Source organism: Scyliorhinus canicula, chromosome 13 (genome assembly GCF_902713615.1).
Source record: "Scyliorhinus canicula chromosome 13, sScyCan1.1, whole genome shotgun sequence".
NCBI lineage: Eukaryota > Metazoa > Chordata > Chondrichthyes > Carcharhiniformes > Scyliorhinidae > Scyliorhinus > Scyliorhinus canicula.
Window position 1 is genome coordinate 108,590,434 of NC_052158.1, and position 15,262 is coordinate 108,605,695.

Consider the following 15,262-nt stretch of genomic DNA (forward strand, 5'->3'; position numbering starts at 1 on the left):
CCAGCTTAAAGGCACTGGAGGAGAAATTCAGGCTACCCCCAGGAAATGCTTTCAGGTCCATGCAGGTTCGGGCGTTTGTCAAGAAGCAGGTAGTAGAATTTCCATTGCTGCCTGCCCGAAGGATACAGGACAGGGTGATTTTGGGTGTGTGGGTCGGAGAGGGTAAGATCTCGGAGATATACCAGGAACTGCAGGAGGCGGAGGAAGCCTCGGTGGAGGAGTTGAAGGGCAAATGGGAGGAGGAGCTGGATGAGGGCCTGTGGGCTGACGCCCTGGGCAGGGTCAGTTCCTCCTCATCTTGCGCCAGGCTCAGCCTGATCCAGTTTAAAGTGTTGCACAGGGCGCATATGACAGGGGTGAGGATGAGTAAGTTTTTTGGGGTGGAACACAGGGAAGACCAAAGCAAGTGTCTTCAGTTCCAGCCATAAACTTCATCCCCATCCTAGCCGAGTTTCTAAACCATTTGATACTAAGCTGTGCATTCAATTCCATATTCCTTCCGACAAGATCACCCACTTTCACATCCATCACCTGTTTCTCCCCCAACCTTCTGCCCCAGCCAACTGGTTGCTGCTCTCTCTCCTAGCCAGCTTCCCACCCTCCATAAACTTGAGAGCTGATGTTCACCCCTAACTTTGCTTCCCCTATCCTAACTTGCACCAAGTCCCATTACCCATCACTCCGGTTTTCATCAATTTACTTGGCTCCCAGTCGGGCAATGCTTCAAAATTTATAATTGTGGTATTCAAATCCTTCCATGGCCTTAGTCCTTCCTCACTCTGGAACATTTTCCAGTCCTGCAACCTTCCAGGAACTCTGGGCTACTCCAATTTGGGCTTCTCGTGCACCCTGATTTTCTTTGTGCTGCCATTGGTGGCAATGCCGGCACCATGGTCTGACAGTCCCTTCCTAACATTATTGACCTCACCTGCTCCTTCAAAACCCTTCTCTTCACAAAGCTTTTGGTCGCTTGTTCTATTACCTATGTGGCTCGATGTTATATTTTGCTCAATAAGGTACCAGAGAGGCAATGTGAGGGGTTTTACATCAGTAAATGTACGAGTGTATATACGCACATGTTGTTACATATAGCTTAGTCTTCCTGTTATTCATTGGATTGGATTTGTTTATTGTCACGTGTACCGAGGTACAGTGAAAAGTATTTTTCTGCAAGCAGCTCAACAGATCATTCAGTACATGGAAGAAAAGGGAATTAAACACAATATCAAGAAAATACATAATAGGGCAACACAAGATATACAATGTATCTACATAAGCATTGGATGAAGCATACAGGGTATAGTGTTAATGAGGTCAGTCAATAAGAGGGTCATTTAGGAGTCTGGTGACAGTGGGGAAGAAGCTGTTTTTGAGTCTGTTCGTGCGTGTTCTCAGACTTCTGTATCTCCTGCCCGATGGAAGAAGTTGGAAAAGTGAGTAAGCCAGGTGGGAGGGATCCTTGATTATGCTGCCCAGTTTCCCCAGCGGGAGGTGTAGATAGAGTCAATGGATGGGAGGCAGGTTTGCGTGATGGACTGGGACTCTGAAGTTTTTGCGGTCTTCGGCCGAGCAGTTGCCATACCAGGCTGTGATGCAGCCCGATAGGATGCTTTCTATAGTGCATCTGTAAAGGTTGGTACGGGTTAATGGGGACACGCCGAATTTCCTTAGTTTCCTGAGGAAGTATAGGCGCTGTTCTGCTTTCTTGGTGATAGCATCGACGTGAGTGGACCAGGACATATTTTTGGTGATGTGCACCCCTAGGAATTTGAAACTGCTAACCATCTCCACCTCGGCCCCGTTGATGCTGACGGGTGTGTACAGTACTTTGCTTCCTGAAGTCGATGACCAGCTCTTTAGTTTTGCTGGCATTGAAGGAGAGATTGTTGTCGTTACACCACTCCACTAGGTTCTCTATCTCCCTCCTGTATTCTGACTCGTCGTTATTCGAGATCCGGCCCACTATGGTCGTATCGTCAGCAAACTTGTAGATGGAGTTGGAACCAAGTTTTGCCACGCAGTCGTGTGTGTACAGGGAGTAGAGTAGGGGGCTAAGTACACAGCCTTGCAGGGCACCGGTATTGAGGACTATTGTGGAGGAGGTGTTGGTGTTCATTCTTACTGATTGTTGTCTGTTGGTCAGAAAATCAAAGATCCAGTTGCAGAGTGGAGAGCCAAGTCCTAGGTTTTGGAGCTTTGATATGAGCTTGGCTGGGATTATGGTGTTGAAGGCGGAGCTGTAGTCAATAAATAGGAGTCTGATGTAGGAGTCCTTGTTTTCGAGATGCTCTAGGGATGAGTGTAGGACCAGGGAAATAGCGTCAGATGTGGACCGGTTGCGACGGTATGCGAATTGAAGTGGGTCAAGGAGTTCCGGGAGTATGGAGGTGATGCGCTCCATGATCAGCCTCTCGAAGCACTTCATTACAACTGACGTCAGGGCCATCGGGCGGTAGTCATTGAGGCATGTTGCCTGGTTCTTCTTTGGTACCAGTGTGATGGTGGTCTTCTTGAAGCAGGTGGAGACCTTGGAGTGGATTAGGGATAGGTTAAAGATGTATGTGAATACCTCTGCCAGCTGGTCTGCGCAGGCTCTGAGTGCACGACCAGGGATCCCGTCCGTTCCCGTCGCCTTCCATGGCTTCACTTTCAGGAAGGCCGATCAGACTTCTGAAGCTATTTTGGTGGGTATGGGTGAATTATGGGCTGCTGGGGCACTCGACAGCGGATTGTTGGTTACCTGCTCAAACCGAGCATAGAATGCATTAAGTTCATCGGGGAGGGGTGCGCTGCTGCCAGAGATACTGCTAGGCTTCGCTTTGCGGCCGTTATTTTGTTTAGTCCTTGCCACAACCACCGAGAGCCTGTCTGTGACTCTAGCTTAGTTTGATATTCTCTCTTGGCATCTCAGATGGCTTTGCGGAGGTCGTACCTGGTCGTACCATAACATATAGTGCTTCACTGTACAGTTAATTATTTTATTTTGAAACTGAGCATTTAAGCAATAAATTGCAAATGTATGGGATTACCAAAATAAAATTTAAAATAATCTTGATTGCAAAAGCTCATGCCTGATCTTTGTGGAAATGTTCCTTACTGCAACTTTTTTTGACATGTTAAATACATGTTAAAAAGCAACCATGATTAAACTTATTGCAATCCAACTTGCATAAATGAACAGGTTCATGCAGAACCAATGTGAATAATGCCAATTTGTTGCTGTGATGAGTAATGTTCTTTGATGCAACATAATAATGTATTACATTTGACTTTGCAAAATGGTGATTGAACGCATATGTTTATTTGAGGATTGGTTTATTAAAGCCATGTTTCGGTTAATGATGCAATATACTTGAATAGAAACTGTATTGTAAGGATTATTTGTTAATTTGGTAGAGACCTTAGATAAATAGCAATATATGTGTCACTTTCTTTTAACCTTAGGCTGTTACATTGTTCCCACTCTCTGGGTAGCAAGTTTCCTACATGAAGCTAGCAGAGTAGGTGCCTTCTCCAAGATCACCACATATACTGTAACGTGACTTTTTAAAAAAAATAAAAATCAGACGTACTGAACTGGAATCTGTGCTATAGTACCTCTGTCAATTGTAATGCTACTACACTGTGCTCATTGAGTTGTGCATCCTGCACTGACGTTTCTCATGCAAAGGAAGAAAGGGGGAAGACAAAACTCTGACTTTTTAAAAATTATGTTGGATTGTTGACCAACAGGTTATAAAGTTGGCAACACCAACTTCACTATGACCTGCTAAGCATTCTGCCATTACTGAAAGACTAACTGTTACTTTTACCAAAGCGATAATCTTTATTAGCATCACAAGTAGGCTTACATTAACACTGCAATGAAGTTACTGTGAAATCCCCTAGTCACCACGCTATGACACCTGTTCGGGTACACTGAGGAAGAATTCAGAATGTCCAATTCATCTAACAAACACGTCTATCAGGACTTGTGGGACAGAATAGGAGCTTTCTTTTTGCATCTGCAAGACTTGTTTTGGTACAATAAATTTACATAGCACCTTTCATTTCCTCAGCACGTGCCAAAGCATTTCAAAGCCAATTCATTAAATGCAGCCACTCTTGTTTTGTAGGCAAACGTAGTAGCCAAATTAAATACAACAGCAAAGATCCACAAACAGAAAATGAGATAAAAGGCAAACTGAATTTATTTTTGGGACCTTGTCTAGCATTCATCTCTCAATCATCAATAGGACACTTTGTTCTACCTTTGTGGGATCATTTTCCCCCATTTGGGCTATTTTAATTTTCACCCAAGGGGCGGCATGGTTGTACAGTGGTTAGCCAGAGACCCGGGTTCAATTCCGGCCTCAGGTGACTCTGTGTGGAGTTTGCACTTTCTCCCCATGTCTGCGTGGGATTCCTCCGGGTGCTCCGGTTTCCTCCCACGTCCAAAGGTGTTCAGGTTAGGTGGGGTTGCGGAGATGGTGTGGGGATTGGGCCTGGGTGGGGTACTCTTTTGGAAGGTCAGTGCATACTTTATTGGCTGAATGGCCTCCTCTGGACTGTAGGAATTCTATGCTTCTAAGGCGTCTCTAACAATGGGACAAGCCCTTTATTGTGGTGTAAATCCAGATTTATGTGCTGGAATGGGGCATAAACCTTCTGACCCAGAGACAAAGTGCATTCATTGAGCCAAACCAACACTTCAATATTGGTCAAGGTCATTGCACACAAGCATCTGAACTCATCCAAGAATGACTCATCACCCCAGAATGTATTGAGATTGTAACCATAAATGCCAAGCCAAAAAGCACAACTGAAAAGGCCTTACTTACAATGAAGGAACCCACTGGGTGGTTCTATCCCTTATTATGAAGTTTATTACTGCATACCTATGGTGCAGTAGCAACTAAATTGTTTGACTATAAAGGAACCTGGCACAAGACTATGACGTGCAAAATGCTCAGTTAGCTCAAGGATCCTTGATCAACATGTTGCAAAAGTGGATTGCTGTTCAGGATATCAAGAATTTCATGACATTATTTTTGATCCAAGAACGCAAAAATTGATCTATTTTACAATTCAGCTAAATTTTTTTATGAATGCGATCTTGTGATAAACATGTTATAAATATGATGTAAATATTAAAGTGCAAACACCAACTTGGTCTGTAAAAGGTAGGAAGGTTGAAAAAAAACAGCATGTGTTTTATTCGTTTATCCACTTGACAAATTTCATGCTGAAGCACATAGGTAATCCTTGACTTTCCAACGTTCAAGTTGCAAGGAACGGCACTGACAACATTTATAAATTGACACCCCATTTTGACTTTAAAACATCGGTTTTGACTTCCGTTCATAAGTGCATATTGATGTTCTGCACCATCCATCTGTATAACTATACAGGTCGAACCATCTCTATTAGGGTGTAAACCAATGTATTCTCACAACCGCCATGTTTTTAATACAAATGTTGTATTTAATAAGCGCTCAGACTCACAATTTGGTGCTGAACAGGTAACTGACAGTGATCGATGGCTTCATTATATCCCCCACACTAAGTGAGGAACTTGTGCAAAGGCATGCAGACATCAACAGTCGCCTCAGCGACTTGACAGGGCAAGAGATGAGAGCAGTTAAAGCCGATGGGTGCCACAGGAGTGATTTCTGGTTGTGGTTCAGGAACCAACCCCCATTTTGACCACTGTTCCGATGGGCAAATTGGTTCCAACTTACGACATTTCAACTTACAACGTGGTTTTCAGGAACCAACGGTGTCACAGGTCAGAGGACTGCCTGGAATAAAATATCTAACTATGAAGTGCTGATGCATTTGATTTTTCAATTCTGTTGCCTACAGTACACTAACAACATCCGGTGCTTGCTATTAACCAGAAATTGAACTGGACTAGCCATACAAATACTGTGGCTACAACAGCAGGTCGAAGGCTAGGAATCCTGCAGCGAATAACTCACCTCCTGACCCCCCCTCCCCAACCTTTTCAAGGTCCATTGAGGGTGGACAATAAATGCTGGACTAGCCGCATCCCTTTAACTAAGAAAACTATGTAACATGCTACAAGTACCTCTCCAGCATTTGTTCTGTTGTCTAATAGACTGAATAGTCAACAAGCAAAACCACTATGACCAATGATTTGAAAGACTAGTCAACTTTATGGCCGTAACAAACTACTATATACTCAACTCATAACATAATCTAGCTGGAATGTAACATTAATATTGCATCAAATAGTTTACATTTTGCAGTTAAATCATGGATAGTGATATTCCAGGACATGAACCCAGCACACAACGCGAGTTGTTCCCATATAAGCCCTGAGAAACTGCATGGCCACAATCTGCCTTAGATTTGGGCACCTACAAGACAACATAGAAAATGTATTTTCAACTTATCCACATCATTACCTTAATATTTTTTCAACAATATGTCTCATTATGGATTTTGATAGTCATGTCCAATTATTTAAAAATCTTTAAATTAAATTAATGAGAATATATAACACACTAGTATTACATTCAGCATGTCCTTAAGCCTGCTATTCTTTCTAATAAATATGTCCAGAGTTGAGGAGCCAAACAGCTTTTTCTGGAGACAGTGCAGAACATTACAGGAGGTCCATGCCATTGGTTATAAACATCTTCTGCTTCAGCAAGTAAAATAAGTCCCACGTAATCTGATAGAGTTGATTAGCAAAAGCTGCCCTGCATCTGAATCTTTAGTAGCGATGCTCAATTCCAAAATTCATAAACTACTGTTTTTCTATGAACATTCTAAACATTTTAGGTATGTTTGAGGCAGTAATAGAGCAAGAAAATCCAATCTGCATCAGATACTAAACCTACTGCATAATTGAACAAATATTAATCCTAAAACGCATTACAATATTGATACATTTTAGACTGTGTTACATAGATATACAGTGCCTGTTGTTTTAAGAGAACACAATTAAAAAACAGTAGAACTGTCATTAAATGGCACAAGTAGTACTTCAGGTCAAATCTCACTAACCAGTCAGCTACCCCAGTATTATGTATTATAACGAAAATATGGAGTATTCAAGGACATACATCTTTGGCTTCAGATGGCTAAACCTAATCTTTGTTTTACTCCAGGAGTTAATAATCATCTGACCCTCAGTGATGTTCATACAACCTTCTTCTCCAGTATTGCTTACTATCTGTAACGTGTAGTAAAAATAAGTATTTTTGATAGATAATAGCATGGCCAGTAATTGTCTAAGAAAACAGCCTCTGTATTAATTTAAAGCTATATATAACATGTTAATTTAATTTTCATTAAGTACATATGAAAAATGACTTGATTTTTACAGGCAAGAAAATTACAAAATTGAGCTACTTCAAAAGAGCAGAGAGTTGTGTTGTTTAATCTCTATTGCACGCATCTATGCCGTTTAAAACTACATGGGGGTTGATATTTTAGAGGAAGGATCTCAGAGTCATTTGGACTTGAAACATTAACTCAATTTCTCTCTCCACAGAAGCTGCCTGACATGCTGCGTTTATTCATCTTTTGCTGTTTCTATTTCAGATTTCCAGCATTCGGAATATTTTGTTTTTATTTTATTCGAGAGTCAAACAGTCATCTAATTGTCTGTCCAGCCATGTTGCTCAATTTACTTGACCTTTCCTCCCAAAATGATGCTAACTTCGCAATTGCTGTTTTAATTCTAACTGGAACCACCTGAAAGATATGCTGAGGTTTTTAATCATTTTGCTGAACACACGTCCGCGGCCGAGAGGTGGGGGGTTGGGATGGGGCGAGCCGAGAGGTGGGGGGTTGGGCTGGGGACGAGCCGAGAGGTGGGGGGGGGTTGGGCTGGGGACGAGCTGAGAGGTGGGGGGTTGGGCTGGGCACGAGCCGAGAGGTGGGGGGTTGGGCTGGGCACGAGCCGAGAGGTGGGGGGTTGGGCTGGGGACGAGCCGAGAGGTGGGGGGGTTGGGCTGGGGACGAGCCGAGAGGTGGGGGGGATTGGGCTGGGGACGAGCCGAGCGGCGGGGGGTTGGGCTGGGGACGAGCCAGGAGGTGGATGATTGGTTTGGGAATGAGCTTGGAGGCGGGAGGAAGGGGGGCTTGGGTGGGGATGTGCCCAGAGGTGGGGGTTGGAGTGGGGATGTGCCCAGAGGGCGGGAATAAGCTGGGAGGTGGGAATAGGCTGGGTGTTGGGGGTAGGGATGAGCCAAGAGGTGGGGTACAGGGGTGGGGAAGAGCCGACAGGATGAGTTGGGGAGGGGGGGGGGGGGGGGGGAGAGGGCAATGAGTCCTTTGGGGGGGGCAATGAGTCCTTGGGGGGGGGGAGGCAATGAGTCTTTTGGGGGGGGGGCACATTCCCCCCACCCCCCGGGCTCATTTCCCCCCCACCCCCCGGGCTCATTCCCCCCCCAACCCCCGGGCTCATTCCCCCCCACCCCCCGGACTCATTCCCCCCCCACCCCCCGGACTCATTCCCCCCCACCCCCGGAATCAATTCCACCCCACACCCCTCCCCAGACTCATCCCCCCCAGACACATTCCCTCCACCCCCCACCCTATCCACCCCCCCTGCCCTAACCACACCCCCCCCTCCCCCCAGAACATATCCCCCACCCACCGGAATACGTATGGGGGGGGGGGGGAATGAGACCGGGGGGGTGGGGGGGGGAATGAGCCGGGGGGGGGGGGGGGGGGGGAATGAGCCGGGGGGGGGGGGGGTGGGGGGGGGTGGAGAGGATGAGCCGGGGGGGGGGGGAGGGGAATGAGCCTGGAGGGGGGGGGAGAATGAGCCTTGGGGGGGGGGGGGGGGGGAGAGAATGAGCCTGGAGGGGGGGGGGAGAGAATGAGCCTGGGGGGGGGGGGGGGGGAATGAGCCTGGGGGGGGGGGGGGGGGGAGGGAATGAGCCTGGGGGGGAAGGGAATGAACCTGGGGGGGGGGGGAAATGAGCTGGGGGGGTGGGGGGGAGATGAGCCTGGGGGGGGGGGGGGGGGGGGGAATGAGCCTGGGGGGGGGGGGGGTGGGGGGGGAAATGAGCCTGGGGGGTGGGGGGTGGGGGGGGAAAATGAGCCTGGGGGGGGGATATGAGCCTGGGGGGGGGGGGGGGGGGGTGGTGGGGGAAATGAGCCTGGGGGGGTGGTGGGGGAAATGAGCCTGGGGGGGTGGTGGGGAAATGAGCCTGGGGGGGGGGTTGGTTATGTTCCGGGGGGGGGGGAGTTATGTTCAGGCGGGGGGGGGGTGGTATGTTCGGGGGGGGGGGGTATGTTCGGGGGGGGGGTATGTTCGGGGGGGGGGGGGGTATGTTCCGGGGGGGGGGGGGTATGTTCGGGGGGGGGGGGTATGTTCGGGGGGGGGTTATGTTCGGGGGGGGTTATGTTCGGGGGGGTGGGGGGGGTCTGTTCGGGGGGGGGTATGTTCGGGGGGGTATGTTCGGGGGGGGTATGTTCGGGGGGGGGTATGTTCGGGGGGGGGGTATGTTCGGGGGGGGGTATGTTCGGGGGGGGGGTATGTTCGGGGGGGGTTTGTTCGGGGGGGGTTATGTTCGGGGGGGTTATGTTAGGGGGGGGTTATGTTCGGGGGGGTTTATGTTTCGGGGGGGTATGTTCGGGGGGGGTTATGTTCGGGGGGGTATGTTCGGGGGGGGTTATGTTCGGGGGGGGGTTATGTTCGGGGGGGGTTAGGGTATGTTCGGGGGGGGGGTTATGTTCGGGGGGCGGTTATGTTCGGGGGGGGGGTATGTTCGGGGGGGGGGGTATGTTCGGGGGGGGGGTTGTCGGGGGGGGGTATAGTTCGGGGGGGTAATGTTTCGGGGGGGTATGTTCGGGGGGGGTATGTTCGGGGGGGGGGTATGTTCGGGGGGGGTATGTTCGGGGGGGGTGGTATGTTCGGGGGGGGGGGTATGTTCGGGGGGGGGTATGTTCGGGGGGGGGTATGTTCGCGGGGGGGGTAATGTTCGGGGGGGGATATGTTCGGGGGGGGGTATGTTCGGGGGGGGGTATGTTCGGGGGGGGGTATGTTCGGGGGGGGGTATGTTCGGGGGGGGGGGTATGTTCGGGGGGGGGGTATGTTCGGGGGGGGGGGTATGTTCGGGGGGGGGGGTATGTTCGGGGGGGGGGGTATGTTCGGGGGGGGGGTATGTTCGGGGGGGGGGGTATGTTCGGGGGGGGGGGTATGTTCGGGGGGGGGGTATGTTCGGGGGGGGTATGTTCGGGGGGGGTATGTTCGGGGGGGGGGGTATGTTCGGGGGGGGGTATGTTCGGGGGGGGGTATGTTCGGGGGGGGTATGTTCGGGGGGGGGGGGTATGTTCGGGGGGGGGGGGGTATGTTCGGGGGGGGGGGGTATGTTCGGGGGGGGGTATGTTCGGGGGGGGTATGTTCGGGGGGGGGGGGGGTTTGTGTGCCGGACTGTATCTGACCTGACAAGTGACGGCCCGACTCCGGCCCTCCACACTCGCCCTTGTCGCGTCGGGATTTCCTGCCGCTCGTCCCTCCTCAGTCCACGAGCATGGCCTCGGCTTTCCACGATGGATGTGTCCGGCGGCGGCTGCGGCGATAGCAGTCTCGGTGCCAGCGGCCAAGCGGATGTGTCTCTCTCTCTGTGTCAGTGAGCGCGGAGCCGCCGCTCTCTCTCCGACCACACCCAGAACCCGGCACCCTGGCAACAGCGACCTACCAAAGGGGGAGGGGGTGGCGGGCGGGGAATGTCAGCTCACCCAGCTCAGAAACACTCCACTGCAGCCACAACCAAAAAGCCGCACCCCACTCAGCGCCACTAATTCACTCTCAAATTGAATGAACTTTCGTTCTTGTTCACGAAATATTCCAAATCTTTCTAAAATGTTTAGTTACCGCCTCCCCTTCCCCGGTAGGAAATCTTCCGGCCCTAAAGCAACTCAATAACAGATTTTAGGCGGGACAGGCAGATTCATTCCCAAAAAAACACCGTTAAAAGTCAATGTCGGAATGGGAATGTAAGTGCTTAAAAATTATTACACCAGAGTCATGTATTTTTCATGATTGCTCATCGTCATGAACGCCACCCCCCAACTAAGTGGCGGAGGGTTCGACCATTGGTTGGAAATGAAGGGGACTGAGAGTTGGAGCAGAAAACTAATTTCTCGGTATTTCGAAGCGCTGAGATGGATGCTCGGTGTTATACTTCAGACGTTAACTTTAATTTTTTTTTGCTTGAAACTGCTGTTGTGGCTAAACAGATGGATTCCCTTGGACATTGGAGCTTCCCGCTGATTGGCCGTTTCCATGGCGAGAGGCATTGACGTCAGAGCGGTGGGCGGGCCCTGCGAGCGCCCGACAGCTTTAACCCGGGAGCGAGCGGCGGGCGGGCGCGCGCGCACACACACAGAGCAGCGACCCACAGGCCAGCGCAATGACAGCCCTTCGTGCACGGGCAACATTAGACTGCTGCACTCCTCACACCATGCTTCAATCAGTGCACAGGAGCCAGGCTCCAAATCTCCACAAGGAGCTGCTTCAAAGCTCCCTGGAGTCCGCTGAAGGGTTCAAATCCACCGGGCCACACAGTTACACTCACACACACCCGTGTTGCACCAATAGTCATGCAGTTGCATATACATTTTGCAAACCGTAGAGATGAAAGAAGTGCGACGGTTGGAAATCTTTAAGTAAAAGCAACACCCAGCAGTCAGGATGAAAAGGTAGAAAGGTTAACATTTCAGGCAGATCTCAAATATGCTGACAGGCGCGCGGTAGAAACCCAGCCTATTGGCACTATTGCAACAACCATGCATGCATGCCGGAATGTCAGGATTAAATAAAACGCTTTGGCAGCGGGCACCTGATTTGTGTGTTGTTTCCAATATCTCTGTATCAGCAAAATGCAGCTGGGATTCCGTGCAGCTCTGTCTGTTGTCAAGTTAACCAAATTCCACCAACTTGCAATTTGCGGCACGCTATTTAGTTTTTGCTATCTGTATCATTCCCGATAACACATTAAAGTACATTGTACCGCAGACTGGATTGTATTTGGAATTTTGGTAAAAGGTCCCCCATAAAACATAACCAGTTTTTTGTCACATACTATCTAACCTGCTATGTATTTACTGCCATTTTCAGTTTGTTTCAGGTTTCTATGAATCGCATTCTTCTCCGTGCTCTTCTTCAATCTTGTTTAATGGGTACTTCTTGATCTAAAGTCATAAAACAATTTGACAATTATTATCGAAAAAGAAAATGCTGGAAAACATCAGCAGGTCTGGCAGCATCTGCAGGAAGAGAAAAGAGCTAACGTTTCGAGTCCAATGACTCTTTGTCAAAAGCTTTGACAAAGAGTCATCGGACTCGAAACGTTAGGCAGCTTTGGCAAAGAGTCATCGGACTCGAAACGTTAGCTCTTTTCTCTCCCTACAGATGCTGCCAAACCTGCTGAGATTTTCCAGCATTTTCTCTTTTGTTTCAGATTCCAGCATCCATATTTTCGGGGGGGGGGGGGGGGGGGGGGACAATTATTATCATTTGTTGCCTGGAGTTTACACATTATTCCAATTTTTCAATCTGTTTTGAAAAGATGTTCCTGAAATTAATTAAACATTAGAGATCTGTGACAAACCGTTGTCTTTCGCACGCATCATTTTTCCAGAGTCTACCTTTCAATTTTGTTTCAGTTAAAAATCAAACTGGGAAAATACTTTTAGAGCAAATTAGAAAGCAGGAATACGGAATTCGGTTGGGCATTTTGTTTGCTATTACCACTCAGTAGCCTTCAATAAATGATTGCATGTTTTCCGATGCATGTTGACCACATTTCGTAGCTAAGTGCACAGTTCTGTTCTCATGTGGGCCAGAACGCATGTGCTTCACGGAGCACATTTGTTCATGTGTGTATGTGGACTTTCCATTAGAGAACATAGTTTCTATCCTGTACATACTCGTTTATTAAACAAACACGCTGTGCTAAACGCAATACAAACTTGATTCCACAAGACAGGTTCAGATTGGACCAGACCACCAAACCGACCTTCTCTCCATTACAGCCGTAGCCAGTATCTAGGGACCTGACCCAAACACTCTTCCTAACAACACCTATCGGTGTTGATCACCTTCAATGTAAATAAATACTTCTTGAGGTTTACTTTAAAACATCCTTGTAACTCTCAACCAACATATTCTGGTAGTCTGGCATATCTATTATTTCAGTTTCCTTTATCTTGTTCAGTTTCTAATGTAACTTCTTAAGGTCCCTCTGAGATACGTATTTGGGAGATTCAGGAGCTCTCGTTTATCGTGCCAGTCCTTAGAGATCGTCCCTTGACACCAATAGTTTTTCCTTCTGTCTGTAATCCCTTTAGAGTTGAGTAGTCCATTAATGTTGCAGCATTTGCATGAAATATTGAAGATGCAGTCTGACCAGCAACTGAACAGTTTCCGGAAAACCTTTGAAGATTTGACATTAACTAATGTGACAATATATTGTTCTATTCGTCTGGTGTTGTTCTACCTCATAAAGAGTAAGTGACAATTTGCACTTGTAATTTTGAAGCAAATAGTCACAGCCTAGATAAATCAGAGAAAAGTAAGACGATATTAAAGTAACTAAAGATTCAGGAAAATTAAGAATATGAGTCTAGAATAATTCCTTCGGAAATTTCAAGTTCGGTAGATCACACAATAAGCAATATTGGATTTCACACCAGTTCCTCACTCCAGCGGACCTTCCAATTCATTGGAGAAGCAAGTCGTTCTGTTCTTTGCTGAATTACTTGCAGAAATGTTTACAAAGAGAAAGGTGTTGTCTACTCCTTTTGGCTATAACAGAAGAATGGCAATTTGCTATACGTTAACTAGTCACACACAACCACACTCACAGGCAATTTGGATGCTGGGAACTTGCTGACATTTTGCAAATCTAGAAATATATACAGGGTCAGCAAACTAAAGGCCATCCAAACTGTCTTCTCACACTTCTACACTTCTGATTAAACTTGTATACTCGCAGAAAATGTACTCTAGTCTCATCATCATCAATTCAAGGATGACGTCCACTCAGGGTTACGAGCTTCTCCCATGGGTCTTCATATGAATAAGCAGACTAACTCTCAACACGCAGATCTTTGGGCACATGGGACAGGATGTCCCACGAGGCAGTAGGATCCAGAGTACAGGATTTATTTCCTTTCCTTCCTGCTGCTGCTCTGCCGCATCATTAAAACTTTATGACTCAAAGCTTAGTGAAGAAGTTGTCATCATTTTGAACAATTGATAACAAGCTTCCCTCAGTCTTTATTGTCAAAGCTGCTGCACGTCAAGGAGAGCTTCAGCACATCTTTGAAGCATATTCTTTGTCCTCTCCCTGAACTTTGGTCATTTAATGGTTGAGAAACAGGACCTGGCAAGAGAGATACATTTTGGCCATCCTGACAGTGTCCAGTCCATCTAGGTTGATTTTGCAGAAATTGTACCTGAATATCTGAGTGATAACTTCAAGAAGGGCACTACCATTTGTTCAATGGTCCTCCCATTGAATCGTGAGGATGGGACAGAGGCATTGCTAATGGAATTTCTCTGGCGCTCTTGTGTGTTACATACTGTTCAGGTCTCACTACGGTAGAAGAGTGTGGTAATGACAAATGCTCTGAACACTAGTTGTTTTTGTTTTGTTGCATGAAGACATGGCCCCAAAATCCAAGAAGACGGCAGACGCTAAATTCAAGGGCACTCACTGGAAAACCTTCTGAACTTAATCAAGGGTGGCAGCCATGTGCCCTACCCCTGCTAGCTGCAGCAGGTCCAGCAAGATGACCAATCCAGCTTGGGAGGCAGTGGCAGCGGTGGTCAAGCCAACGTGGTACAGAACAGGTCAGCCACCCAGTGCAGGAAGAAGTTGAATGATCTCATCTATGTGCCGCCAGGGTAAGTGGACCATCCTATCACTCTCAACTCACAAGCCCATTACACACTCACTGGCATCTCTTACGCACTGCCAGCTCAAGGGGCAAACCGGTAGCATGGTGGTTAGCACAATTGCTTCACAGCTCCAGGGTCCAGGTTCGATTCCCAGCTTGGGTCACTGTCTGTGCGGAGTCTGCACATTCTCCCTGTATGTGCGTGGGTTTCCTCCGGGTGCTCCGGTTTCCTCCCACGGTCCAAAGATGTGCAGGTTAGGTGGATTGGCCATGCTAAATTGCTCTTAGTGTCCAAAATTGCCGTTAGTGTTGGGTGGGATTACTGGGTTATGGGGATAGGGTGGAGGTGTGGGCTTGGGCCGGGTGCTCTTTCAAAGAGCCGGTGCAG

At 48.0% G+C, this 15,262-nt stretch overlaps 1 protein-coding gene across 2 annotated transcripts in view; it reads right to left on the minus strand.

Annotated features, from left to right (window-relative positions):
• Positions 1–12,080, minus strand: part of LOC119976625 (guanine nucleotide-binding protein subunit beta-4) — a 93,760-nt gene extending 81,680 nt beyond the window's left edge. Inside the window, exon 1 of one of the 2 annotated variants that reach the window (XM_038817257.1) lies at positions 10,411–11,157. The gene's annotated coding sequence lies outside the window, so the exon portion shown is untranslated. Of the gene's footprint in view, positions 1–10,410; positions 11,158–12,061 lie in introns of those variants that run through there. The other variant, XM_038817258.1, reaches the window with a different exon arrangement.
• Between the last annotated feature and the right edge of the window lie 3,182 nt (positions 12,081–15,262).